The sequence below is a fragment of the Mus musculus genome, chromosome 8, assembly GCF_000001635.26.
Source record: "Mus musculus strain C57BL/6J chromosome 8, GRCm38.p6 C57BL/6J".
Lineage (NCBI taxonomy): Eukaryota > Metazoa > Chordata > Mammalia > Rodentia > Muridae > Mus > Mus musculus.
In genome coordinates this window covers 103,270,894-103,295,247 of record NC_000074.6, presented here as the reverse complement: position 1 = coordinate 103,295,247, position 24,354 = coordinate 103,270,894, and the positions used below count along the sequence as shown (strand labels likewise).

Here is a 24,354-nt window from a genome sequence, read left to right as displayed (position 1 = left end):
TCATAGACCAGAAGTCTGTAGGCCCAGCATCTAGAAGGTGGAGCCATGAAGATCATGAATTCAAGGTCATTCTCAGTGAGTGAGGCCACTCTGAGGTACCTGAGACCCTACCTCAAAAAACCAAGCCAAACACATATGATAACAAATAAAACAATAAACTGGGCTTTAAGGAAATTAAATTTTGATTTTGAAAAGCAATACCATAAGAGAGGACATGTGTAAGTCACAAACAGGGAAATGGAATTATAATATATTTGAAGTCATAGTATACCAAAAGCATATGTGATTCAGTAATAACATGCAATCCAGTAAGGAAGTGGACAAATTGCTTTCCAAAGAAGGCAGACAGCTCACAGGAAGCATATAAGAAGATTCAGCATGTAAGTAATCAGCAAGAAGATGCACATTAAAAACAAGAAGACATTGCCTTACAGATGGAAGGCTAAGCAAAGTTGGAAATACTGAAATACCCAGGCCGAGTGAGCACATGGGTATGGCCTGGAACTCCGCTGCTCTGCTTCTGGGAATGTGAAATAGTTTGGATACATTGAGAAATGGCTTGGTGACTTTATGTAGAATTAAACCTACCTTCATTTACCTAAGTAAAATGAATGTTCATTTCTACAAAGAGATTGTACAAGAGTTCAGGCTGGCAAGATGACCTAATGCATAAAGGCACTTGCTGCCAATCTAATCTGTAGCAAGCATGGTGAAAGGCTCCTGAAAGTTGTCCACTGACTTCCACAGAGGTGCCACAGCTTGTACACTCTCTCTCTCTCTCTCTCTCTCTCTCTCTCTCTCTCTCTCTCTCTCTCATTAAAACGAATTTTGTAGAAAATAATAAATACATTAAAAAAAAAAGAATTTTCACAATACCTTCACTGATAATAGCTGGAAACCCTTTTTATCAAGTTCAATGTCCATGTAAGATAAGGGGGTGTGATGAGCGCACTTTGATTTAATCTTGTAATAGATAATGGAACTCACTTCTGTGATACAAAACAGAGACAAATGTTAAATGCATTCTGCTGCATGAACAAATCGGATATAAATGATATCTACAGTATGATTTCATTGCGACGGAGCTGCAGAATAAACTCAAGTAACCCTGTGGTAATAAGAAGCCAGAACGGTGATTGCTTCTAGCAAGGGGATGGGTGTGAGGCAGACACCGACAGGGCTGAAAGTAAACTTTCTGAGATGAAAAAAACACTGTCCATATTCTACTTGAGATAATGGGATATTTTTTGGAGGGAAATGCAAATGTCAAAAATTCAATGAACTGCACACTCAAAATTGGAGAATTTTGTAGGGTTTAAATAAAAATTCTGTTGGAAAAAGATCATAGCAAAAAGGGGTTATCTCTTTGGAAGTAGACTGGTGAATTTGGGCCAGGCTCGATGAGTTGGATCGCTGGTTCTTAAATACCACACTCCTTTTTTGTGTGTGTCCTATCGGTCTAACCTCTTCCCCTACGACCTCACCCGGGGAAAGGGTACCTCGGACTTGGTCAACACTCGTGTGCTCCCAGGACTCTTTCTAGTCAAGCCCACTCTTGTGATACCTACAGAGTACGATTCTCTACCTCTGATTTCTCAGCAGGTTGATAAAGCCATTCTGCTCAAGCAATTCCCTGCCTTTTCGCCCGTATGCTTGCACAAATTTACAGCTGATTTCTCCCCTGGGAACAATCTCCACTTAAAGTCAAAGCCGCCAAGGGGCTTCTCTAATCTCCAAGCATTTGCAGAGCTCAACGGTGTTTTCAATTCCAGGATCCTTCAACGCCCTGCATGCAGACAGGTACCCCAGTACTCCCCTTGGCTGTACTGGGTGATTCTGAGCCCCTGCTTATAAGATGGTACTGGGCCTGGCTCTCTAAGAGAGAAAAGCCACAACCTTTGCCTCTCACTCCTCTGTTGCAGCTAGGGCTGAGGATTTGACATTCTGAACACTCTACTGGGTCAGACAGCTAGCTCTCTTCCCAGTCACTGTACAATTGTGTCCTTCATAAACAATCACTGATAGTATTTTCTTTTTGGACTGGCATCTGCCTCATTAGGAGCCTGCTCCACTCAGTGGCTGCACCGGAGCAGGGCCCTCAGCCTCCAGGCTGCCCAAAGGCAAGCTGAGCTCAACAGGGGAATGACTCAGACAGTTTGGAAAATCAGAACTGGGATTCGGAGACTTCTGAGTACATGTGTCTCAGAGGGGATGCCTGATGATGCATGGTATTTTCAGAGTCACTGGCTTGAGGGCTTTTCTTAGGTGGGGGAGGGATTGCTAGCCTTTGTGTAATGCAACACAATAAGCTTTCTTGCTTTAGGCAAATGCAGTTTATGTTTTGGAGAGCTCCTTTCTGCAGGCCGAGATTTCTGTGAGCTTGGGGGTAGTTTGGAAGTCAACACTCACAGCTGAAGTTAGGCATGCTGGTAAACTCTTGTGACCTCCATCCCAGCACTCAAGAAGTTGAGGTAGGAAAGTTTTGAGCTTGAGACCAACACAGTCTCCATAACAAGCATTCATTGCATCCAAGACTGTCTATCCAACAAAAATGTTAAGGGAAGACCCACCTTACTCTTTTCATCTGTTCTTTAGAAATGAATGTAGAAAGTTGGGAATTGTGTGATGCCTGAATCTGAGGCTAGTTCTTTGAGGGCAAGAAATGCAACCTGGAGTTTATAGCAAGAAGATTAGACAGACAATCAAGCAGACCTGTCACCGGACATGTTGCTACTGGGGAAGCTTGGGACATCCTGGTATCTGATGTATTTTATTGCAAGGGTGACAGTCCTTGGAGATCCAGTCTATGGACACAGGAGGACACAATATGTAGCCAGGCAGAAAGAACGCCAACTTCCAGATCTGACTATCAAGTGAGATTGAGATCCCACAGCAGTTACTTTTGTTGCTGCTATGACTAAAACAACTTCAGGAGGATGAGTTCCTATTGTTTTTTAGTTTGAAGGGATATAGTTCATCTTGACAAGGATGGCATGACAGTCGGGGTGTTGACTGCAGCCAGGAAGGAGAGAGTTGGGGAAAGAGACAGAGCACTCAGTGTTCCCCACAGATCCATTTCATCCAGTTTATCACCCCAGCCCTACAAATGCTGCCACCTACATTTAGAACACATCTAGTTTATAGGTATGAGCCTAATCTCAGAGGTTTCTTTCCATGGTGACTCTAATTCCCATCTAAGTTGATAATATTATGCATCACAGGTTCCAAGTGCCAATTCAAACTCTGTGCCCATTGCTAGGCTTCAGCAAGTTCTACAGACCTCTGCTTTTAACTGCCCATAACATGCAGTTCCTATGGTCCTCGCCTGCTGGCCACTGGTATGGATGGAATGGGCTTCCTATTACCAGGAGGGGTTACAGAGTGGCAAGTAAGTATCTTCAGAAACTGAGGTAAGGAACAGTGAGAAACACAGAACAATGTATCCAAGGAAGCCCAAGCTCAGGAGGCAGGCAGCTGTGCATTTGAAATCCAGCTGTGCCACTTTCTAGCAGTATGCTTTGGAAAACAGTAACTGGACTGTGAGGGCTTCATTCTTTGTGAGCTGGGGAAAATATATTGTATAAGTTTGTTGCAAGGATCCAGACAAATGCTAGGTAAAATTACATTCAACTTTAGGCTTGTCAGAGAGTTCCTATGAAACATGTTGCTGTCTTCAGTTTATTAGATTCAATTTGGGGTCATTAAAACTGAATTGAGGCCAGCCATGCTAGCTTGGGATGCTAATATAGAAGACACCCTCCCCTACCCCTTGTATGTGTGTGTATGTGTGTATGTGGATGTGGATGGCTGCTTCTTAAACTTCAGTACACACTCTTGATTCAATGTCTCTTTCTGTGTCTGTGTCTTGGCATTTCTAGCAAGCATCCAGGCACTGCTGATGCTTCAGATCTATGAACCATATTCCCTCTGCATATATTTATATCCCCATAGTAATCATGTGTGTGTACACATACACATCTTTTTTCTGGGTCTCTTATGTATTTGTGAGTACCTATGAGTGACGGTTATGACTGCATGCATCCCTGGGATTTAAAATGAACTTGCTCTTTGCCTTGGGATGTGGAGTTCTGAGTCACAGATTCACCAAATGGATGGCGTGGCTGAAATACAGGAAGAAGTGGTGATTATTAAGGAAGAGAGAAAGAATAGAAAGGAAAGATTCTCTTGAGATATGCAAGGTGCTTCAACTGTTTAGGAGACTGGAGAGAATGAATTCCAGGGTTAGGGAAACTTTAAAATACTGCGACTCGTCCAAGGCCACTTTCAAATTTCACAGCCCCCAGATACAAACACACTCACACACATGTGCACACCCATACCCACATCCATATAGACTCACACCCATTTACACATATTTGCATGCACACACACATACACACACACACACAGATATAGTTACCTCCTAAACATAGCATCAGGTTCAGTCTGACCCAAGTAAGTCCTGTCTTTTTCTCTCTGTCTCCGTTTCTAACACCATTGGTTCCTTGTTGCCCTCTATTTTTTCTCCACCATCCTCTCCCTCTGTCCTTCCTCCCTGTGTTTCTCTGATCTCTCCTTTTTCTGCATTTGTTTGTCTTTCTCCTCACTCAATTCTCTTAATTTCCTTATCTGCTTGCCTCTATATCATCCCCTCTCCTCTCCTTCTCTCCCCCTCCCATTTCTCTCAGCTTTGAAATTCTCTTTCTGTCTCTGTCAGGTGGTGACTACACAGTCGAACTCTATATCCAAACAAAACCAGAGAAGGAAATCAGAGAATGGGTCTGCTGGGTTCTTTTCCCCAAAACCTGAAAATCTGGCCATGATCTCTGAAGCTGTACAAACTGTGGGCTGAGCCAGCAGCCTGCATTTTTTCTTTGCTAAGGAAGAAGTTAAGGCACTGCCCGAACACTCCTCTGTTACACACCCCCATTAAACACATTCCATTATACAACTCCCCCCAAACATGCACTCCATTGTACAGCAGGAAGTAGGTGGAATTCAGCACACAGCCATGATGCAGGCAGCCTCAGGTGCCCATTTTCCTCAGGCATCTGCTATGCCCCCTAGCATTCGCATCCTCCATACGTCATATTACTCTCTCCTGAGGAAGAAGAGTTTTCCTGTGCTCTGACTTTCCCATCAGCACCTGAACTGCTGGTTCTGTGGAGGAAGGGATTCTCTGTTTTCTTTACCCTTTCCAAATGTGTTGTTAATCAGACGTTTTTTGTCATGGTGATAAATGCCCATTTATCACACATGTGATAAATGTGAAGCAGTTTAAAGGAGGGAGTAGCTGCTTCGTCTTGCAGGTTCAAGGTTTGAGTTCAAGCTCTGCTAGATAGATTGCTCTGGCCCAGCGATGAGGCAGAGAGCATAGCAATGAGACCATAGCAATGAGACCATATGGTAGAGGAGGCTGCTTACCCAGTGACAGACAGCAAGGGGACAGCAGGAATGAACTAGGGACCAGATACAGCCCATAAAGACATGCCCCTGGGGAACTTACTGCCTCCAGCTAGACCTGACTTACTAAAGCTTCCAACGGTGCCCAAAATAACATCAGCAGCTGGGGAAGCAACTCTTCACCACACAACCCTAGGGGGACATTTCATATTAAACTCATAACAAAATAATTTACAGTGGTCCTGACTTTTCTTTATAAGAAAAATAAGATATGATGAAATAAATTGAATGAGGAATTTGGGCTACGTCATCTTTGAGGTCCATCCTTATGTTATCACTTTCTGTGATGTTTCATGAGTTTGGAAACTCCTAAACTCATATGCACAAGCATACACACACAACACACACACACACACACACACACACATACACATATGGACACATATACACATGCAAATACAGCATTGGGGTCAATTTAAGTTTCTATAATAAGGAAAGCTACACAGAAAAGCACTTCAGTTTTCTTTGATGCAAAAAGGAAGTAAGTAGGGCTTGTGATCAATACTTTAAAGAAGGGATAGCCAACCAGTGAATGATTGCCTCCTGGCCTTACAATCATCCAGTTACTCTCAGCTTCTCTCCAAGAAGCCCCAAAGCTGTTGTATCAGTGGTGTCACAGTATTTAAACACCTACCCATATCTGGAAAAATACCTGAAACCTGTAGGTGTTGCAGGCGACATCAAGAGTCCTGAAGCTGAAGATGTGCAGTATACAAGAAGACTTGCTTTGCTTTCTCAGTCATTTCAGAAGAGAAGGACAGTGCCTATAGTATTTGCGGACACTTTCTGTTGTGTTCCTCATAGCATCATCAAAACAAATGCCCAGCCTGAGTTCTCAGTGCACACCTTGGCTGTGCATTACGCTATCCCACAATTAGCGCAGTGATGGGTGATCTGGCAGCCTGAATGCAATTGCTGCGAGTGACCTATTATTACCGGCAGATTACATTTTACATGGAAATTAAATGAATTCTGTCAGAGCTCTTGGAGAGAAGAAAATGCTTCATTGTTCAGCGCTGGGAACTAGAGAGACTGCACGTGGCGATAAAAAGACCTGTGTTTGTGCAAACAAGGCGTGGGCTTCCCCTTCGAAAGATGCATTTGTTACACCAAAGCTTGAAATAGGAAATATGTGTGGGCAGAAACCACGGAGATGAAAGGGGAGAAAACTAATTATTACTACCAGCGCATTTGCGGATCAGGGTATTTATATAATGTGTTAAATTTCCTCTGTCGGGAAAATGTTTGTCATACCAGTGAGAATGGAACTCTGCCTTGTAGGGGATATTTTAAGGCTTCAACACTTTTAGTTCAGTTCAGTTTTCTTTCTTGAAATCATCTCTTCGAGTTTTCTTCAATGAGTGGTGCCTTTTAAGTATCGCCTCTCTTTTGCAGGTATAGTGTACCCCTTTTTCTCTGAGTGTGCTTTTTGGCTTGTCTTATTTTCCTCAGGTGTATTATAGATATCAGTATTAAATAAACCGTGAAGGGCAATGTAGCACTTCCATGTTTGGGGGGGTCCTCATTATTAAGAGTAGAGTGGCGAACCTCCGTCTAGTCTTGGTGGTCATGTGGTAATCTAGTCTGTGGTTAGAACGTCAAATTGGAGGCCTTAGTAGGATGACCTTTGACATTTGCAAACTCAAGTGATGACCCAGACACTCTGAGGTTACATGTCTGTGGGGTTTCTGGTTTGGGTTTTGGGTTTTCTCTTGGATTTTCTGGTGGGTTGTGTATCATAAGCAATATTAACAATTAGGGCTTGGAGGAAAAAAAACTATAAGAAAATATTTCTTCATCGGTCATGGAAATATTAACTGGGAATGTCACTAAAGTCATTGGGAGACTGGGCCCAAAAGGGGGAAAGTACTGACATTCTAGACTAATCCTCCAGAAAGGAAAGTACAAGAGCCTCAGACTTTCTATGGGCCATAATTGCTGGTGGAAATCAGGAAGTGCTAAGGTTCTGGGAAGTCCTGAAGGACTTGGTCTGAGACATCTGTGTACATAACAGAGAGATGGCATGGTGACCTGACAGTCATGCTGGCTGAGGAAAACCTTGGTCCAAAAGAGAAATGTTTGCCTCTGATTTGCTAATAGATTTTGAATAAGATTCTGAAACTGTAAGCCTAAAATTAAACCTATAAGAAGTACCAAATATATTCTCTGTGATAAGTGCAAGCCCTGTCACCTCTACTGCAATGAGAAAGCATCAAGTGGGTTAATTCAGATGGGACCCTGTAGTCTCAATCAGCAGCTCTGAGATACAGAGAAATGTATTGGATTGATTAGTTTTTAGAGGTATACTATAACTCTCACTGACAGTTCCTGGGCATAACACATAACTGCAGAAGACTATGGGGTTGGATGTCTCACATCAAAATGTGAACCAAGAGCCCAGAGCAATGGGTCTACATCAGGACTTTCAGCTTAGAAAAGGAGGGAAACAACTGAGGAGAAACAGTGTCCCTAACACAAAGCAAGAAAGTTGCAGTGGCCTTTTAGGAGATTCAGTGCAACTTGGAGGAATGCTAAGGCCATTTAAAGCATTCAGAAAACACTGAGCACTAAATTACCCTGTGGATACAAAGACTTCAGATACTCCACATATATGGCTGTGGACTCCAGATATCCCATTTATACATCATTGCTGGTGCTATGTGTCGCTTTCTTTCTTCGTTATTAGTAAGCTAACTTTGCAGAACACTTCTAGTAAAAGTTCACATGAAATGGGAGAACTATGGGCCAGACTTTGTTTCCAAATTGAAGGAAACTATGCTCGACTTTAGACTGTTGAGATCCTGCAAGAAATCACTGAGTTAGGTTCATTTTTTTCCCCAATGAGCACATTTCATAATGAAAACTGTATACATAAATGTGTGTGAATATAGATATCTGTGTAATAATACACTTTCAAAGATTGCATTAAATCCTTTTACAATTAATTTCTGTAGCTTGGCACAAGATCATACATGTTATGAATAGTTTTCTGTATTAACTTCATTGTTTCTAAAATCCCAAAACATGATGCTTTTTAGCTGGTTCTATCAATTTGGGCACAGACATACCATTTACAATGAGATAGTTCCATGTATTCTACAACAGAATGACAATTTTCACGGTTTATTTTCTATGGAAGAATAAAGGCTTAATTCTCTATTTATTAGGTTTTTTATGAATATTGAAAGCAGGGAATGAGCCTGAAGCCTCACAGGTATAAAAAGATGTTTTCAAAATACCAGTACCTAAGTGTGGGTCCATCTGGCACATCCTTAGGGTTTCAGTACATTCTTTCAGGGGCTTAACGGCTTTGTTTATGTATAATTTACATAGCAGGCATTTTACTCATACAAAGTACACAAGGAAAGAGCTTCAGAATATTCATAAGATCCCGTTACCCTCATCATGATTCAATTTTCAAAAAATATTCGTCACTCCCCAAAAGAAACCTATGTTTACCCAACCGCTGATACTGACTAGCTGTCAGTCTATATACCAGCGCTTCTGAAACTATTCCTCCAAATACAATCAGTTCATGCAGACTTTACATTTTGAATAAGGCTTTCATCTTGTCTCCGTTGTAAGGAAGACCAGAACCTTCTCCTTTCTCACTTATTTGCATCTGAAGAGGATGTTTCACATCCCTTGTCCATTGTTCAGTTTCTGTTGAGCATTTGGGTTGCCTCAGCTTTTGGGCCATTATGAAGTGTGCTGCTTTAAACATTTGCACACACATTCTTGTGTTTACATCTGTTTTCATTTCTCTTAAGTATATACCTAGCCGTGGAAATGCTGGATCATATGGTAATTCTGAATTTCACTGTGAGGAGTTGGCAAACTTGTGTAAAATGGCTGCATTGTTCTGCATTCCCACCAGCATTGGGTAAGGATTTTAATTTCTCTACATCTTTGCCAACGTTTTTTTAAAATTTTTTATTTACTTTCTTTTCAAAATTAAACCATCTTTCTGGCTACAAAATGGGATCTAATTGTAGGTTGATTTGCATTTCCCAATGGCCAATACTGTCGAACATCTTTTTCATGTAGTTGTTGCCCATTTGTGCATCTTGATTAGATTTTTCTCCCGAAGATCTATAATAGCTTTCAGAACATTTGAATCACTCATGTGCGGATGTAGCTGATAGCTAGGGTTGAACTTTTTTTTTTTTTTATTTTTATTTTGAGGTCTTCTCCAAAGATTTTTATTTATTATTTTTGGTTTGGTTTGGTTTCTCTTGAGACAGTTCCACTAATTAACTCTGGCCTGCCTGAGACTCCCAAGTGCTAGGATTACAGGCATGTGACACCATTTCTAGCTTGGTATACATATATTTTAACCTCAGAAATTATAGCTAATCTATTATTGGACATACTTATCTCCCACAATCCGATCAGCAATACACATATATGATGTATTGTGATCAAATAACTCTAATTAACACTTCTAGTCTTTTAAATGTGCCTTTTAAATATTTTGTATTGCACAGTAGTAATTATGGCAATCAACAATAAATAATATGATTTTCTATTATTATGCTAATTTTGATCATTTACCTTTTAAAAGAAAATCATAAACTTCCATTAAGTTTTAAAACCAATTTTATTAAGTTTTCTGTATTATTTCCTCTAACTTCTTTTCTGCTTGTAGTAGGTCCCCAGATTAGGAATTCTCACTCTCTCTCTTTCCATAACTAATTTCCTTATTTGTCTTCTTTTTGTCTTTCCAAGGAAACAGATTTTTTATTTCATTATCATTATTGCTCTAATTTTTAAAATAATTATAGACAATGTTAATTCCTCTTTCCCTCTGATTTATGTTGCTGCTTCTGCCTCTTTACACAGATGACTATTGCACCTCTTAACATTACCTTACACCTTAATTACAAAAGGTGTAATAGCTTTGCGGAACTAGGGCCTCACATGCGAACTGGAAACATTTTTGATCTGTGAATTTAGTCTGTGGTATGTGCCATGGATTCAGTTTTCAGCTGACTTCCATAGAACTTGTTATAGAATGATTGACTTCTTTATATTTTAGGTTTATTACCCAGTTATTTGAGGCTATAGTTTTTGACTTTCAAGTAATTTTGACTTTCACCTGTTTTGGGATTGTGTTATGCAAGGAGCATTTAACTAATAAAATCTTCATTTTTAATTGAGGTGAAGTAAATGCTGGTAGTCCTGGAAAAATAATGTGGGGGAACAATTTGTCAATGTCCAACTGTGCTTAAGATGTAATAGTCTACAATATATTCCACTAATAGTTTTGTATCATCCATATGCACAAAGAATAAAGAAATTATGTGAATATCTACACATGAAGTGTATATATATATGTGTATATATACGTACTCATTTGTGCATATATGTATATATTACACACACATATATGTGTATGTATGTATATATATATGTATGTATGTAAAATTGTAATTTCAGGAATCATAAGCAATCTAATTAAGATATTTGTAAGTCTTTTGTATAATGGGATTGGGTAAGTAAACTATGGTTAACTTACACAGTGGATTTCTCTACAACTAAAATGGGCTAGTTAGTGTACACGAGGAGATACATCTCACCAACACAATGGACTGTGAAAGTATTGTGTGAAATGTATGCATGGTGTGGAGGCATTCATTTAAATATTAATCAATTGCCACAATATTACAGTACTGAGGAAGTATCCATTCAGAGTAGAAAAACCTGTACAGAAATGCTGCATATCAGATTCCAGGTAATCCTTTTCACCTTTGGTGTGGAAGCAAGAATTGAAGGGATGTGGTAGGATTTCAGCTTTCTAAACTGTTTATTCCTAATCATAAAACAGAAGCAAACAGAGCAGAACAATAGTTATCTGTCGGATTCATGTATCTGAGTTTCTGTTTACTTCTGGGTTCCATTTTTGCTCAGTTATTAGCAGAAGAACGCCTGGATTTGCCTACCACAGTTTCTTCCCCATGAAGTAGAGATATGGATGGCAGTCAATTTTAAATGGAAAGTTTGGAGGTAACCTTCAAGTTAAACCACAGAACAAACAAAGGAAAGGCTATTATTATTATAGCCTAGAAAACAGAAGAGTTGATCAGGCTAGAATTACTTTCTAATAAATTCAGAGATTTTTATCCTTCTGAAAGGAGCTTGAGAGTTTGAATTATTTTATGTGGCTATGAATCAAATGTAGAAGTTGGGAGCTGGGAAACTGTAGAATTGAGCCCACTGTTGTATGAGATCAACTTCTGTATTAGTCAGGGTTCTGTATTAGTCACAGAACTTATGGGTAGTCTCTATATAGTAAAGGAATTTATCTATGACTTACAGTCTGCAGTTCAACTCCCAACAATTGTCAGTAGCAGCTGTGAATGGAAGTCCAAGGATCTAGCAGTTGCTCAGTCCCACATGGCAAGCAGGTGAAGGAGAGAGAGAGCTTTCCTTCTTCCAATGTCCTTATATAGTCTCCAGCAGAAGGTGTAGCCCAGATTAAAGGTGAGTGCCACCACACCTTTAATCCCAGATGACCTTGAACTCAGAGATCTTCCTGTCTTAATCTTTTGGAGTTCATAGCCACTAGGCCTCAAGATCTCCATACCAAGATCCAGGTCAGAAACTTCTATCTCCCAGCCTCCAGATTAGGGTCATTGGTGAGCCTTCCAATTCTGGAATGTAGTTCATTCCAGATATAGTAAAGTTGACAACCAGGAATAGCCACTACAACCCCAAAGCCTGAAGGGCTTAGAATAGAGAACTAAAGAGAATAAGATCTTCTTGTCAGAGGTGTTTAAGCAGAAACAAAACCATTCTTCCTGTGGCATGTTTAGCATGGATTCCTGTTAATAGATGCTAAGTAATACTATTTATTAAGGATTGTTTCCATTAGGGTTGGTGTTGCTGTGGTGAAACACCATAGCCAAAAGCAATTTGGGGAGTGTTGGGTCTCAAACCTTGGACAAAGGGCTGGGGTGCCTATTTAACTATCAAAGCATACATTAGCTGCCAGGTTTTCCCAGCATCCATTAGTCCTTACCTGTTACAGGGCACTCTTGGCTAGCATATTCCACTGGCCTCCTGCCTTAAATTTCTCCAGCCAGGGACTGGGCTACCCTTCCCCCAGCTTCCCTTCCCTATATAATCCAACCATTTTGGTTACCTGTCCTTTTGGTCTACCTCTTTTGTCTACCCTTTACCCTTCTGATCTCTAGGTCTGCCTCTCCCTTATCCCTTCTTTTCTCTCCCCTCCCCCTCTTCTCACATGGTCCAGCTGAGTCTGGTCACATTCACTCTAGACTCTCCCAGATGTCTGACCCTGTATGCTCTCCCTTTTATTTACACACCAAAACCAAATCAAAACAACTTTTTTTAACCATACTTTTTAAACTTTCCTCCCTCTCCCCCTCCCCTCCCCCTCTCCCTCCCCCTCTCTCTCCCTCCCCCTCTCTCTCCCTCTCCCCTCTCTCCCTCCCCCTCTCTCTCCCTCCTTCCTTCCTTTCTTTCTTTCTTTCTTTCTTTCTTTCTTTCTTTCTTTCTTTCTTTCTTTCTTTCTTTCTTCCTTTTCTTTTCTTTTTTTTTTTTTTCATTCATTTGGTGCCAAAATCCAAGACCAGTCATGTTTTTTTCTTTTTTATTTCTTGTTTTCATTCAGGGAAAAAGGGTTTCATGTCCCTCCCAGTTTCATGTACAATTCATCATCAAAATCAGCAAGGGCAGGAACTCAAGCCGAGCAGGAAGCAGGAAGCAAGAGCTGATGCAGAGGCCATGGAGCCTGACTGCTTGCTTCTCAGGGCTTGCTTAGCCCCTTTCTTATAGAACTCAGGACTACCAGCCCAGTGGTGGCTCCACCCACAAAGGGCTGGGCTTTCCCATATCAAGCAGTGATTTAAAAAGATGTTCTAAAGGCTTGTTTACAGCCTGATCTTACCTTACCCAGGCAAGGTTCCTCAAGCAAGTCTCCCTCAACTCTGATGACTCTAGCTTGTGTCAAATTGACTCAACACTAGCCAGGACAAGGACTTACTCATTCTTAAAAAGTATTTTGTAATTTTAAACTTTTTTTTAAAAATTAGAAATATAATGGCTATTTTATTTGTGTAGCTTGAAAATAATACCAGTGATGTATGCAAAACCACAAACCTCTTTTTTAATATCTCTGAGGTGCCTAATTTATGAATGTTTGGTTTACCATCCTAGACAAAGGATTGAAGTGTATATTTTATGTATCAAAGCAGACCTGGCCTCCAGGTCCTCCCAGCATCCCTTGGTCCCTACCTGGCATGTACTGCCCCCCAACCCTGAACTTTCCAATCCAGGGCCTGGACTGTCCTTCCCCAGAGGCTCTTTCCTGTGTAATTCAGACATTTTGGGGCATGTGTGCCCTTTCTCTCATCCTTTCCCCCACTCTTTCCCCATGGTGACTTCCCTGGCCTCTTTCCTTGGGACCAGCAAACTCACTGGAAGGCAGCTCCCCAATAAACCTTCTGTTAATATAGTCTAATCAGGCTTGTATTGGCTCATTTCACTAGAGTAGAAATAACCTATCAATAAATAGCTTTATTAGATATATTTCTTGAAAGAAACAGAAAGGAAGAAAGAAAACAAGCAAAGAAGCAAGAAAAAGAAAGAAAGGAAGGAAGGAAGGAAGAAGGAATGAGAGATAGAGAGAGAGAGAGAGAGATATGAGAGTTAAGTCAATTAACTAAAGGGTTAGAACAGACCAATCCAGAGAACAAGTCTAACCATAATTCCTGAGCAGTGATCATCTTTTATATGATCCCGATAACTTCTACATAAGGTTGTCAGATAGAAGGAGCAGGGGGGAATGTGGTTAGGTAAAGTTTCATATTCAGTGAGTATTAAAGTAAACCTAGGTTTGGGAAAAGGGCAAGGAACTTAGAAATACGAAATATAATGATAGAAATGGCTCAGTCTCCTTTCAGAATCTCTATGTCTCTGGGCAAGTATGTTGGTGTCGCGCTATCTATCCTAAGTCCCCTTTTCCTACAAACTGAACGATGTTCAGTCCTCATGTGGAATCTGTGTGGTGTAACCTCAGAAAAATCAATGACCCAAATATATTTAATGGACTTAGCAAGTGACTCCTTAGTTTAACACTGAAGGGTATTCCCTGTATTAATCATCTCAAAGTGATTGGTATATTACATCATATGTGGCGGTGTCAGACATAGCTCTGAGTTCATCAGGGTCCGGAAAGTATTTGGGTGGATAATATCTATTGATTATGAGTTTCTAATGTGTGGCCCACAGCCACTGGTGATGAATCAGGTAACTAGACAGTGGGACTTTTGATCAAGAGCACATTCTACATCATGAAAAATAAAGTAGAGGAGATAAACGGTGTCCGACATTTAATGGAACCTGGGGAAATGGCTGGGTGATAGATCTTTTTTGCTAAGAACAGTCCCCTAGACTGACTGACATCAAGGGGTGCCCAAGAGAGTTCACAAAAGGTCATTGCATCTCTACTTGACACTCCTGTTTCCTATTGCATCTACCTCCTAAGTGTTTCTAACCTCTTCTTTGGTGAGAATAATGCTCAGAACAACAGATGTGAAAAGCTGTTCAGGGTCTGAGACACCGGAAGTAGCAAAATTAAACAAGTTATAGGAGGAGAGCTGTCAAGAGATAGTATTCTGCTCCTATAGTGGTCCTTGATACCCAAGGAACAGTTATTAGAGGTAGCCATCTTCATATGGGAGGTGATACATCTAGTTTGTCCTTGGCTTTGGAGTCTTTGCTTTAGCCAGATATGGAAATGGTTCAATCAGCATTTCCACATCTAGATAGTTGATTAATATCATATTGGGCCAAGGTCAAGGCTTTGACTCCAAGAAATTTGGACCATTTCTAGTAATATTAGTATTTGCTGAGTAGTCAAATGCCTACTCTAGATACACAGGATTCATTTATCATTTTAGTTAATAATCTCCCTAGTATATAAGTGCTAATATTCCCATTTATGGATGAAAACTGGAGGCTTTGGTGATGACTTACCTCTTGAAATGGCTTTATGGGTAGTATTGGAAAGTAAGTCATACTTTTAATCCTGATGATGATTGCGAACACTCACAGTTCTCAGTATCTGCTATGCTGTCATTCAAGAGTGCTTTCAGATACAAATTCACTGTGTATCACAAAAGTGAAAAAAGATGGCCTTGTTTTCACATTTCTTCAACGAGGAAGCTGAGGCAGGAAGGTTATGTCACTTGCTCCAAGTCAGGTAGTTTGAATCAAAAGATAAGAAAATTGGAACTTGAACCATGGTAGGTAGCATTACCTACTGTACTTCGAACGCCAGCTTTAAAGTGAAACATGTGGAGGTAGGTGGAACACATTCTTTTCCCAGGTTCCACTGAGTACTCTTCTTGATATACTTGTGCCTCTCTAAGTCATTGGAGACTACAGATTTCTCTCAGCATCAATGGCAACTTGCACTGAGATTGGGGCTTCTGCAATCATTCTGCATATTTCCTCCTCCTCTCTGAGCATCACACATGGTTGTGCTCACTTGGCTAACATTTTGCCTTTGTTTTATCCCTTAGGCTACAGGAAAGCAGGTATCTGTGGTAGAGTTTTCTTGTTTATCATTGTACAGTCAAGGCCTAGAATAATGTCCATACAACTTAAATTAAACTTGCAGATGCTTGTCAACTCTGTTTCATAAAAAATTCAATAGGAATATTAGAAGTTTGGAAGACATGTTTGGGATGCTCTATATTATATTTTAATATATACTATTTTTTCAAAGTTCAAAACTCCTACTGCGTTGCTTCAGGGGGGACCATAAAAAATATAGGCAGCCTCATTCCTGGATTGTAAACATTGAAATGCAACAAGATGCCCCAGGACAGCTGAATGAAAGAGAAAAATCTCTTCATCCTATGTGGTATGGAAACAGTAAACAAACTGTGCTTTCTCATACAAGCTCCAAATCAAAAGGCTGTGTGCCTTGACTTACAATCAAAGATTCTCACCATGGCAATTCTATAAAGCACGTTTAGTGCTAAGTAGAAAGTCCCGTGTATTATTAATGATAGTTAGTAGAATGAACATCTGCAGATGATGAAATGAGCATATGATCAAATAAAGGGATGAAGAGAATGAAGTCAGGTTTCTCTGAAGCTGAGTAAAAAGAATGGAACCGAGGCTTTTTATATATGGTGTCATGTGATGCTGATGTCGCTATTTCTGTGGTCACTTTGTGTATTCGTAGGCAGCTTGCTCAGGGCAACCCAGTGTCTTAAGGAAGGCTAGCACCATGGTCTTCACTTTTCAAAATGAAAGGGAAGTGCAAAGAGGTAAAGAAAGTTTTAAACTAATGAACTGTTATTTTGCAGTTTTTGTGTTTCATCCTACATATTGTATGAGCACCTCTGGGTTAGGCCCTAGAAGGTCAAAGGAAGGATCTGGTGTAGAAAGGACTGAACAGCCTACTAAAGGGATCCAGAAACCTGAGCTAGCTGAAGAGCAGAAGCTGAACCAAGGGAACACACAGGCAGCTGAGTTACTAAGTCAAGATTCCCAGCACTTAGAACAACACTCTCCAGAATGTTCTCAGATCTTCAGTGCTGACCCAGTTTCTGTTGCTGGAACTTTCCGTGGCAGGTTTGTCTCCCATGCAAAATATCCAGGACCCTGGCAGATATGGATCAACCCAGTTTCAGTCTGCTGCTTATAAGTTGCCTTTGACAGAAAAAAATCTGTTTCATTAGACATGGGTTTGTTTATTCCAGTTTCATTCCTCTTTTACATTTTCTTAATGACTTTTAAGCTTAGACTATTAATCTTCTTGCACAAGTTAAACCTTTCTCTCAATATGTTCTTTTATAGATATCTCCACACTCAAAAAGCTTCCATTGTTTTTGCCCTCTGCGGGCTTTCTTGAGGACAATAATTAGATAGAAACCTTGTTGTCAGAAATATAGAAGAAAATGACTGTGAATTAGGTGTGATCTGGGGCTCCAAGCCTCCTGAAATATTTGTCACTTTGAAGAAGGCAGAATCAAATAGTTTCATTCAGTTTTACTCTAGTAAAAGAATTGAGTTCCTTTCAGCCTTGCTACTTTGTGTGTTGGGATGTTAAATATGCTGAGGTTGCCATGATACAAGGGGCAGAGTGGAGCATGGTCAAACTAGAACTGGGTGAGCATAGCGGTAGTTTATATAAAGAGTTGCAAAGGGAACAGGAATCTTCATCAATGGAAATGCTGGGGAAACTTCAGAATACAGATAAATATTAACCCAGGTATATGGTACAAGGAGGAGAAGAATAACAGCATTTAAGACCAAGTGAATAATAAGGTACAAAGAAGACAGTGAGCTCTGTATATATTATGCTATGAAGCTCCCCTCTGCTACTATTCTTTCTTTTGTATGGATGTAAGATATGATTTTTGAATGCTTAGTCATCTTTACCATCCTTCCTTCTGCTCACAACAGCATCCCTAAGGTCACTCTGCTTATTAGCTACTGATCCCTTTAATTTTCAGGCTAAATATCATATTCTCAAGGAGGCTTGTCTTGACATGCTAGACACAGTTTTATTTAGTTGTGTGTCCACAACACTTTAAAAGTCCTCTTTGTTCTCTTATTCTGCTTGCTTAAGTTATGCCTTCCTCAATCACGTGTGAGGGCATTATGGGTGAGACTATATCTGTTTTGTTCTCTACATATTTTCAGAACCAACCCAAGACCTGATGTCTAATGAAGGCTTCATTAATTTGTATGCTTATCCGGTGGTAGGGTGGGGCATTAATTGTATCATGAGATACAGCTAGAAGGCTAGAGAATACAGGGAAAGAGGGAGGGATGGAGGAAGGGAAGAAGAGAGGGAGGGAGGGAGGGAGAGAGAGAGAGAGAGAGAGAGAGAGAGAGAGAGAGAGAGAGAGAGAGAGAGAGAGAGAGAGAGAATGGGAAAAGAGGGACTTGGTATAGACACCTTCATTTCTAAGAACAAAAGTAAGTATAGGGAAAAAAAAAACAAACAGAACAATTTTTCTTCAAGCTTTGAAGGAAGATTTTTAGGAAAGGAGAACAAAAAGATTTATAGTTGATAATATACATACATTGGTAGCTATTTTCTAGGAATTCATCAAAACAAATAATTCCTCCCTTCCAGATAGCAGGGGCCAATTTTTCACTATGGATACTGTGATAGTAAAAGGGGGAAATTGAAGGGGTGGGTGGGATCCACTTAGGCTGGATTTTTGTTTGCTGTAACTTAATCTAGACATAGACATATGAGTGAGAATGCATGTCAGGTCACATTTGATAGATTTAGTACTGTAACTACTGATTGATTGATAGTCATTTACTCAATGAAAGTTTACTAAACATAGTCTCTTGGAATTACCAGAAGTCAGTACACAAGACTTAAAAGCTTGACCTCACCACCAAGAAGAAAGATATCAAAGAATTAAGCCAGGAGTCAATTCACTGCAATGACAAGGAGTACTTTAAAGAAGAAACCCAGCTTGAAGGGAGACCATGTCCTTAGAAGGTATCTGAAGACTTCTTTGTACTGAGCATCAGCGGAGGTCGACTTCTGGTCAACACTTTGAGTCCACTTCTCATGGGGTTTCACTGGCTCATTTGAGTGGAAGCCTGCAAGCCAAACTTTACAGTAGCAACAGTGTAATTACATGATTCTGGACTTGGGGGGGTGCCCAATGTGCCTACCAATACTCATACATCAAATCTTTGCTCATGCCTTTCAACTCTCTTTGTGTTATAAATGATTTTTATGACACATCTAGTGGGGCTCCTGTTTGAATATGAAATGTCTCCTACAGACTTATGCTCTAAAACCTATGGAGGTTGGTCTGGTACTGCTATATATTCAAATGCTTACTACTGGTCCCTAAAATCTAGTTGCCCCCAGTGAGGAATTCTTAAGGACTAGGAGATATTCATGTATAGTAACCCTTGTGGTATAAACCTTGCCTCAAGTTATTGGTTAATAAAGATGCCTATAGCCTGGACTGGGCAGAAACGAGAGGGGTAGAGTGAAGGCTCTCAAACTTGGGGTTCCAGGCAGGGGTACGTGAGAAAGAAGAAGGAAGAAGCTGCCATGGGGTAATTGGATCATGAATACTGGCCTGCTAGAGTAGGAGCAGTCTAGGCAGAATATTGCAAGTGATAACTTGGGATTTTGAAAGGAAATTAGACAAAATAGCAGAGCGCGTTGCTATTTGCCAAGCTCTACTGCTTTAAGGCTTATTATAAATATAAAGGCTTTTGTGTCTTTCATTTGCAAACTAAATAATCAAAGTGGGGTAGAAACGCCAGAATAATATTTACAACGAAACACTATGTCCTCAGCTGGTGGGGATATTTGAGAGGAGCTGGAAATTTCAGAGTTGGTAGCTAGCTGGCACCTGGGGCCAAGAAAACATGGGTTAAACCCTCTGAAACTGTCAAGTGAAGTCCAAGAATCCTCCTTCTCATGTGTTTCCTCAAGCACATTGGTTGCAGTATACACAGTGATCAATGTAGTCTCAATGCTTCAAAGTGTTAGTTACCTTTTACAGACGTTTGCGGAATGGGTGACATCCTATGGAGTCATCTGTGAATATGAATTCTCAGTGGCCTTAGGACATTCATTTACAGAGTCTGGAGCCTGTGCCACGACCTTCATGTAGGACTTCTATAAATATGATGGCTTCCCTGGGCCAGAGTGAGAAGTGCGGTCTGAACATACTGACTAGAAGTCTGGATAACCTCAAAATAGATTTTTATCCCCACACCAGAGAGGAGGTCTTATCACTGTTATGTTCCCTGACCGTGTGGCCAAAGCTGGTGTGAAAGAAGATGGCACCCCTTTATTACCTGTGAAGGTCTCCAGTCAGTGTGTCAAAGGTGAGGGCAAGAGCTAATTTTCTGAGCTAGGGGTAGAATCCTGGCTTTTGCTGATCAGTTCATAATTGGTAATTTGCTATAGTTTTAGTTTGGAAGTGAGACTAAAATTATAGACACAGGTTCTAAGGGCCCTAGAAAGTTAGTTTGGGGACTGTAGGTGCATCTAAAATGAACTGAGTTAAACCATAGCCAGAAGAGGCAGACCGACAGACAGATAGAGAGACAGAAAAACAAACAAACAAAATAGGAGGGGGACTTTGGCTCCGGACTGTAAAGTCCTTTTTGGTGGAGTACCTTCCTATTTAGGGTATGTCACTGGTCAGAGGATGGCTTGAGTCTGGTAAGGACACAGTCACCACAGCTGGTGGAGGAATGGGCCTTTGTGTCTATTCTCTGGTGGGCATCATAGGTATATGGAGGGAGCAGAGAGATGGGAATCAATTGGGGGAGGCACTCATGCCTTCTGCTTATGATATTTGTTCATCTGATGTGCTTTGCAGCACATAAATGCAATCCATTGTCCTGTGCTCATCTCAATCTGTTGCCAATAGATATTTTACACAAAGACTGCTGGTTTTCTTTGGACATTTGGGAACATACTCTGCATGTGTCAATTCTATATGTTCCTCTAGTTGAGCTACAGCGACCAACTCTTTGGTCTGATACTAGCATAGTTGTTATTGTGAGGGTGGGTGATGCTACTGTTTATATTCAAATTGCTTTAAGGAGGAGATGGGTCTCCATCACATGAGTGAGCCTTCCTTGCTTGCTCCCTTGGAACCTTAAGAGCAAAGTTCCAGGTTTTCTGCAAGGCAGGGATTCTCCCCCTGAGAGGAACAGAAAGAATGTTGCTGGGTGAGTTCCTGGGGTGATGCATTGTGAAATTTAGTCTCAAGACCATAACATCAACTCTGACCTGAATCTGCTGGCTTGACCTATACATTTCAGACTTTCCAGGCCTTGCAGATTCAGGAGCCAACTTCCTAAAACAAATCAATTTTTCATCCTCGTTCCCTGTGTGTGTGTAATATGCCTGTACCTATAGATGCTCCTTAACATATAAGCCCAATGGGATTTAAGCCCAATAAATGTACCATAAATGGAAAAAATAATAAGAAAATAATGCATTTACTCCAGCTAACCTATTGAATATTAAGTCTTAGCAGTAACTCAGACAGTGCAGAGTCCAATGCTTATTACTCTCATGGTGGCATGGCCGACTAGGTGCTTTATAACCACCATATAGCATCGGGAGATAGTATCCATGTGAGTATGACTAGCATAAATGAAAGGTTCAAAATTCAAAGTCTAAAGTACAAGTACAGTTGAATGTGTACTACTGTAGTAAATGTAAGTCATATGGTGGTGATGGTGGTGGTGGTGTGTGTGGTGTGTGTGTGTGTGTGTATGTGTATGTGTCTGTCAGTCCTTTTCTGCTTCTCTAGAACCCCCTGACATTTATGCCTCCTGTTTTGGAAAGCTGTTCTCTTTTGCATTTATATCAAGTAATGAGAGCCTAGAATGGTATCTCTGGAGGTGGCCTTTGGCCATTTGGTCAGTTGAAGCAAATTTCTGTCTCCTTACAGTAAAACAAAAGAGTGACAGTCCACCTCTCCTACAAGTGCATGACAGCTAAGCTTGTCATAGACTGTCTGCTCACTCGCAGGCTGCTGAGGTGCCTATCTTTCCCCCATCTTTCTGGCCCTTGTCCCTGTTTACTTGTCTGACCTATCTCTCATCCCTCTGGTCAAAAGAGGAATTCGGGGAACAAGTGAGTATCTTCCCAGATTTTGTTGAATTTAGGAGATTAAAAATGGCAGAATCTCTCCCCCAGACCTCTGCAGGCCATCCCACAGATTGGCTGCAGAAGGGAGCCTGGAGAGAGGCAATTAATCGCAGATCACTAACAGCTCAATGCAAAGGCCTGTGTCCAGGAATTCCCCCTGCCAGAGGTCCTCTGAGCATTTGCTGCAGAGAAACGAGTTTGCAAATAAGCACTTTTCTTTGTGAAACCTCTTTTCCCAAGCTCTGTGAGTTCCCAGCTCTGCTTTCAGCGGTGAGGGCTGTCTTTTCATCTTGAACTTTACATATTCTTCTAGTTTAGCTCTGTCACACAGAGCCCTTTGGCAAGCAAGCCACTCTCTCTCCCACTGTGAATGGTTGGGTACTGCGAGGGAGAATGAAGTTTTGAGTCAGCCAACTTTCCCTCTCCAGGACATTCTCACTCCGCCTCTCTTTGTGTTCAACAATGGAGTCAAAGAGGAGAACAAAAGTTCCAGACACTCTGAGCAATTGAGAGAGAGGGAGAGAGGGAGGGAGGGAAGGAGGGAGGGAGAGAGAGAGAGAGAGAGAGAGAGAGAGAGAGAGAGAGAGAGAGAGAGAGAGAGAGACTTGGCATAGTCTTGCTATTGCTCTCCATTTCCTGGTTAGCCCTGTAATCCTCAGCAATGAATACCATTTGAGGTTGACTTAGTGGTTTGAACAGAATTCCATCCAAGTTCTTGGCAATCTTAACCTCTCTCTCTCTCTCTCTTTTCTCTCTCTCTCTTTTTTTTCCAGAGACAGTCAAGCCAAATATCCTTTGTATTTCACCCTTGGACCTGACTTCTGCATTCACTTTCAACTGCCCACAGCACATAACCCTGGCCGGTTCGTATTCCTGGTCTGTCACAGAGCAGCCTGCCTTTTCTCCTTTTCCTTGTCCCCTCCAAAATATTGTTCCGGATACAGCTTCTATGCCGCTCATTGTGAACAATCAAGTGTGAGCTTGAAGAGGAGCTCTTGGGGTTCTGACCCTGCCCACTCCTCAAATCAGGATTTTTTTTTTTTTGAACCACTTTTCCAGTGCCACTCTGATAAGTATAACGTGCTCATACCTGCTTGAATTCTGCCAGCTCTGTTCTCATCTTGAATGAACTTATTTAAAGTCAATTCCATTTCTCCCTGTATTTCCGTGAGTTCTGGTCAAGCCGCTCCACCTGGAGATAGTGAGAAGTTTGATGACATCCCTGCCTTTTTCCTTCCTCACTGTATCACCTGGATACAGTGCATCACCGCATATCTTCATGAGTAGCCTTCTAGCTTGGCAGGGGACCTGGCCTATGTTCAGTTGTTCTGAATTACTGGGACGCATGGTTCAGTACGATCGAGGTGTTAGGTACACTGCCTCTGCAGCAAGAGTCTTGTTTATTTTAATCTTGGTATTCATTGTCTGAGCCTCCTTTCCCAGCCTGTGAAATGGGCAGATGTATATCAATATCATGCTGGTGGTCCAAAGGAACAAGAGCAATGAGTGCTAAGAGTTCGACTCATTGCTAACACAGACCAAAACCTTAACGGTGACCTTAATTAGAAACAACTGCTAGTCCCGTCTGCCTGCGTCAGCCCTCTATTCAACCTGCCTCTTTCTGTTTGCATTGCTGTCCAGCTTGCCCATCCATGACGCCATTTAAGTACAAGGAGAGAAAAGAGTTAAGCTTGCCTCTACTCACCGCAAATCCACAGGCAGTAAATATGGCTCCAGCATTCAGGCTTTAAGTATGGGCTGCAGTTAACTATAAACAGCTGTTGGAAGATAATCGCTTTCTACTGGTAAAAGAAGGCCAGCCCCCTCCCTTGAAAGGAGGTTTCTGTAAAGAGCCTCCAAGCACTGATAGATGGAGCTCAGGCTAACTGTCCTCAGAATTCAGAGATGGGGGGCATGAAATGTGTGACCAGGGTTCCAAGATCAAGCTGACATGCATATAGCAATTCTATTTCCATTTTCCAAAGCAGCCCCTGTGTCTTAACCGCAGCTGTTCTTAGAGACAATCAGTGCTGGTCCCCACTGCTCCCTTCCTCTGCACATTAACAAAGAACTGGACAAAGGGTAAACCTTAGACAAGAGGACACATGTGCCCTCCCTTGTGGTGCAGATCTTCTTTCAGCCGAGATCCTCCCTGCCCACATTAGGAAGCTAAGTGTGAGGCAGAGCTCAGCAGTGTGACTCCATAGGGAATGGAGGCACTGTTAGGTCCATTTCAGAGT

General features: G+C 41.2%; 1 long non-coding RNA gene across 1 annotated transcript; it reads right to left on the bottom strand.

The window, feature by feature from the left end:
• Positions 1 to 18,639: 18,639 nt before the first annotated feature.
• Positions 18,640 to 24,032, bottom strand: Gm32531. The gene is made up of 3 exons (XR_387963.3): positions 23,820 to 24,032; positions 23,205 to 23,306; positions 18,640 to 19,086 (listed from the first exon to the last, which is right to left on the bottom strand). It is a non-coding gene; the product is annotated as a predicted gene, 32531 (long non-coding RNA).
• Positions 24,033 to 24,354: the final 322 nt, after the last annotated feature.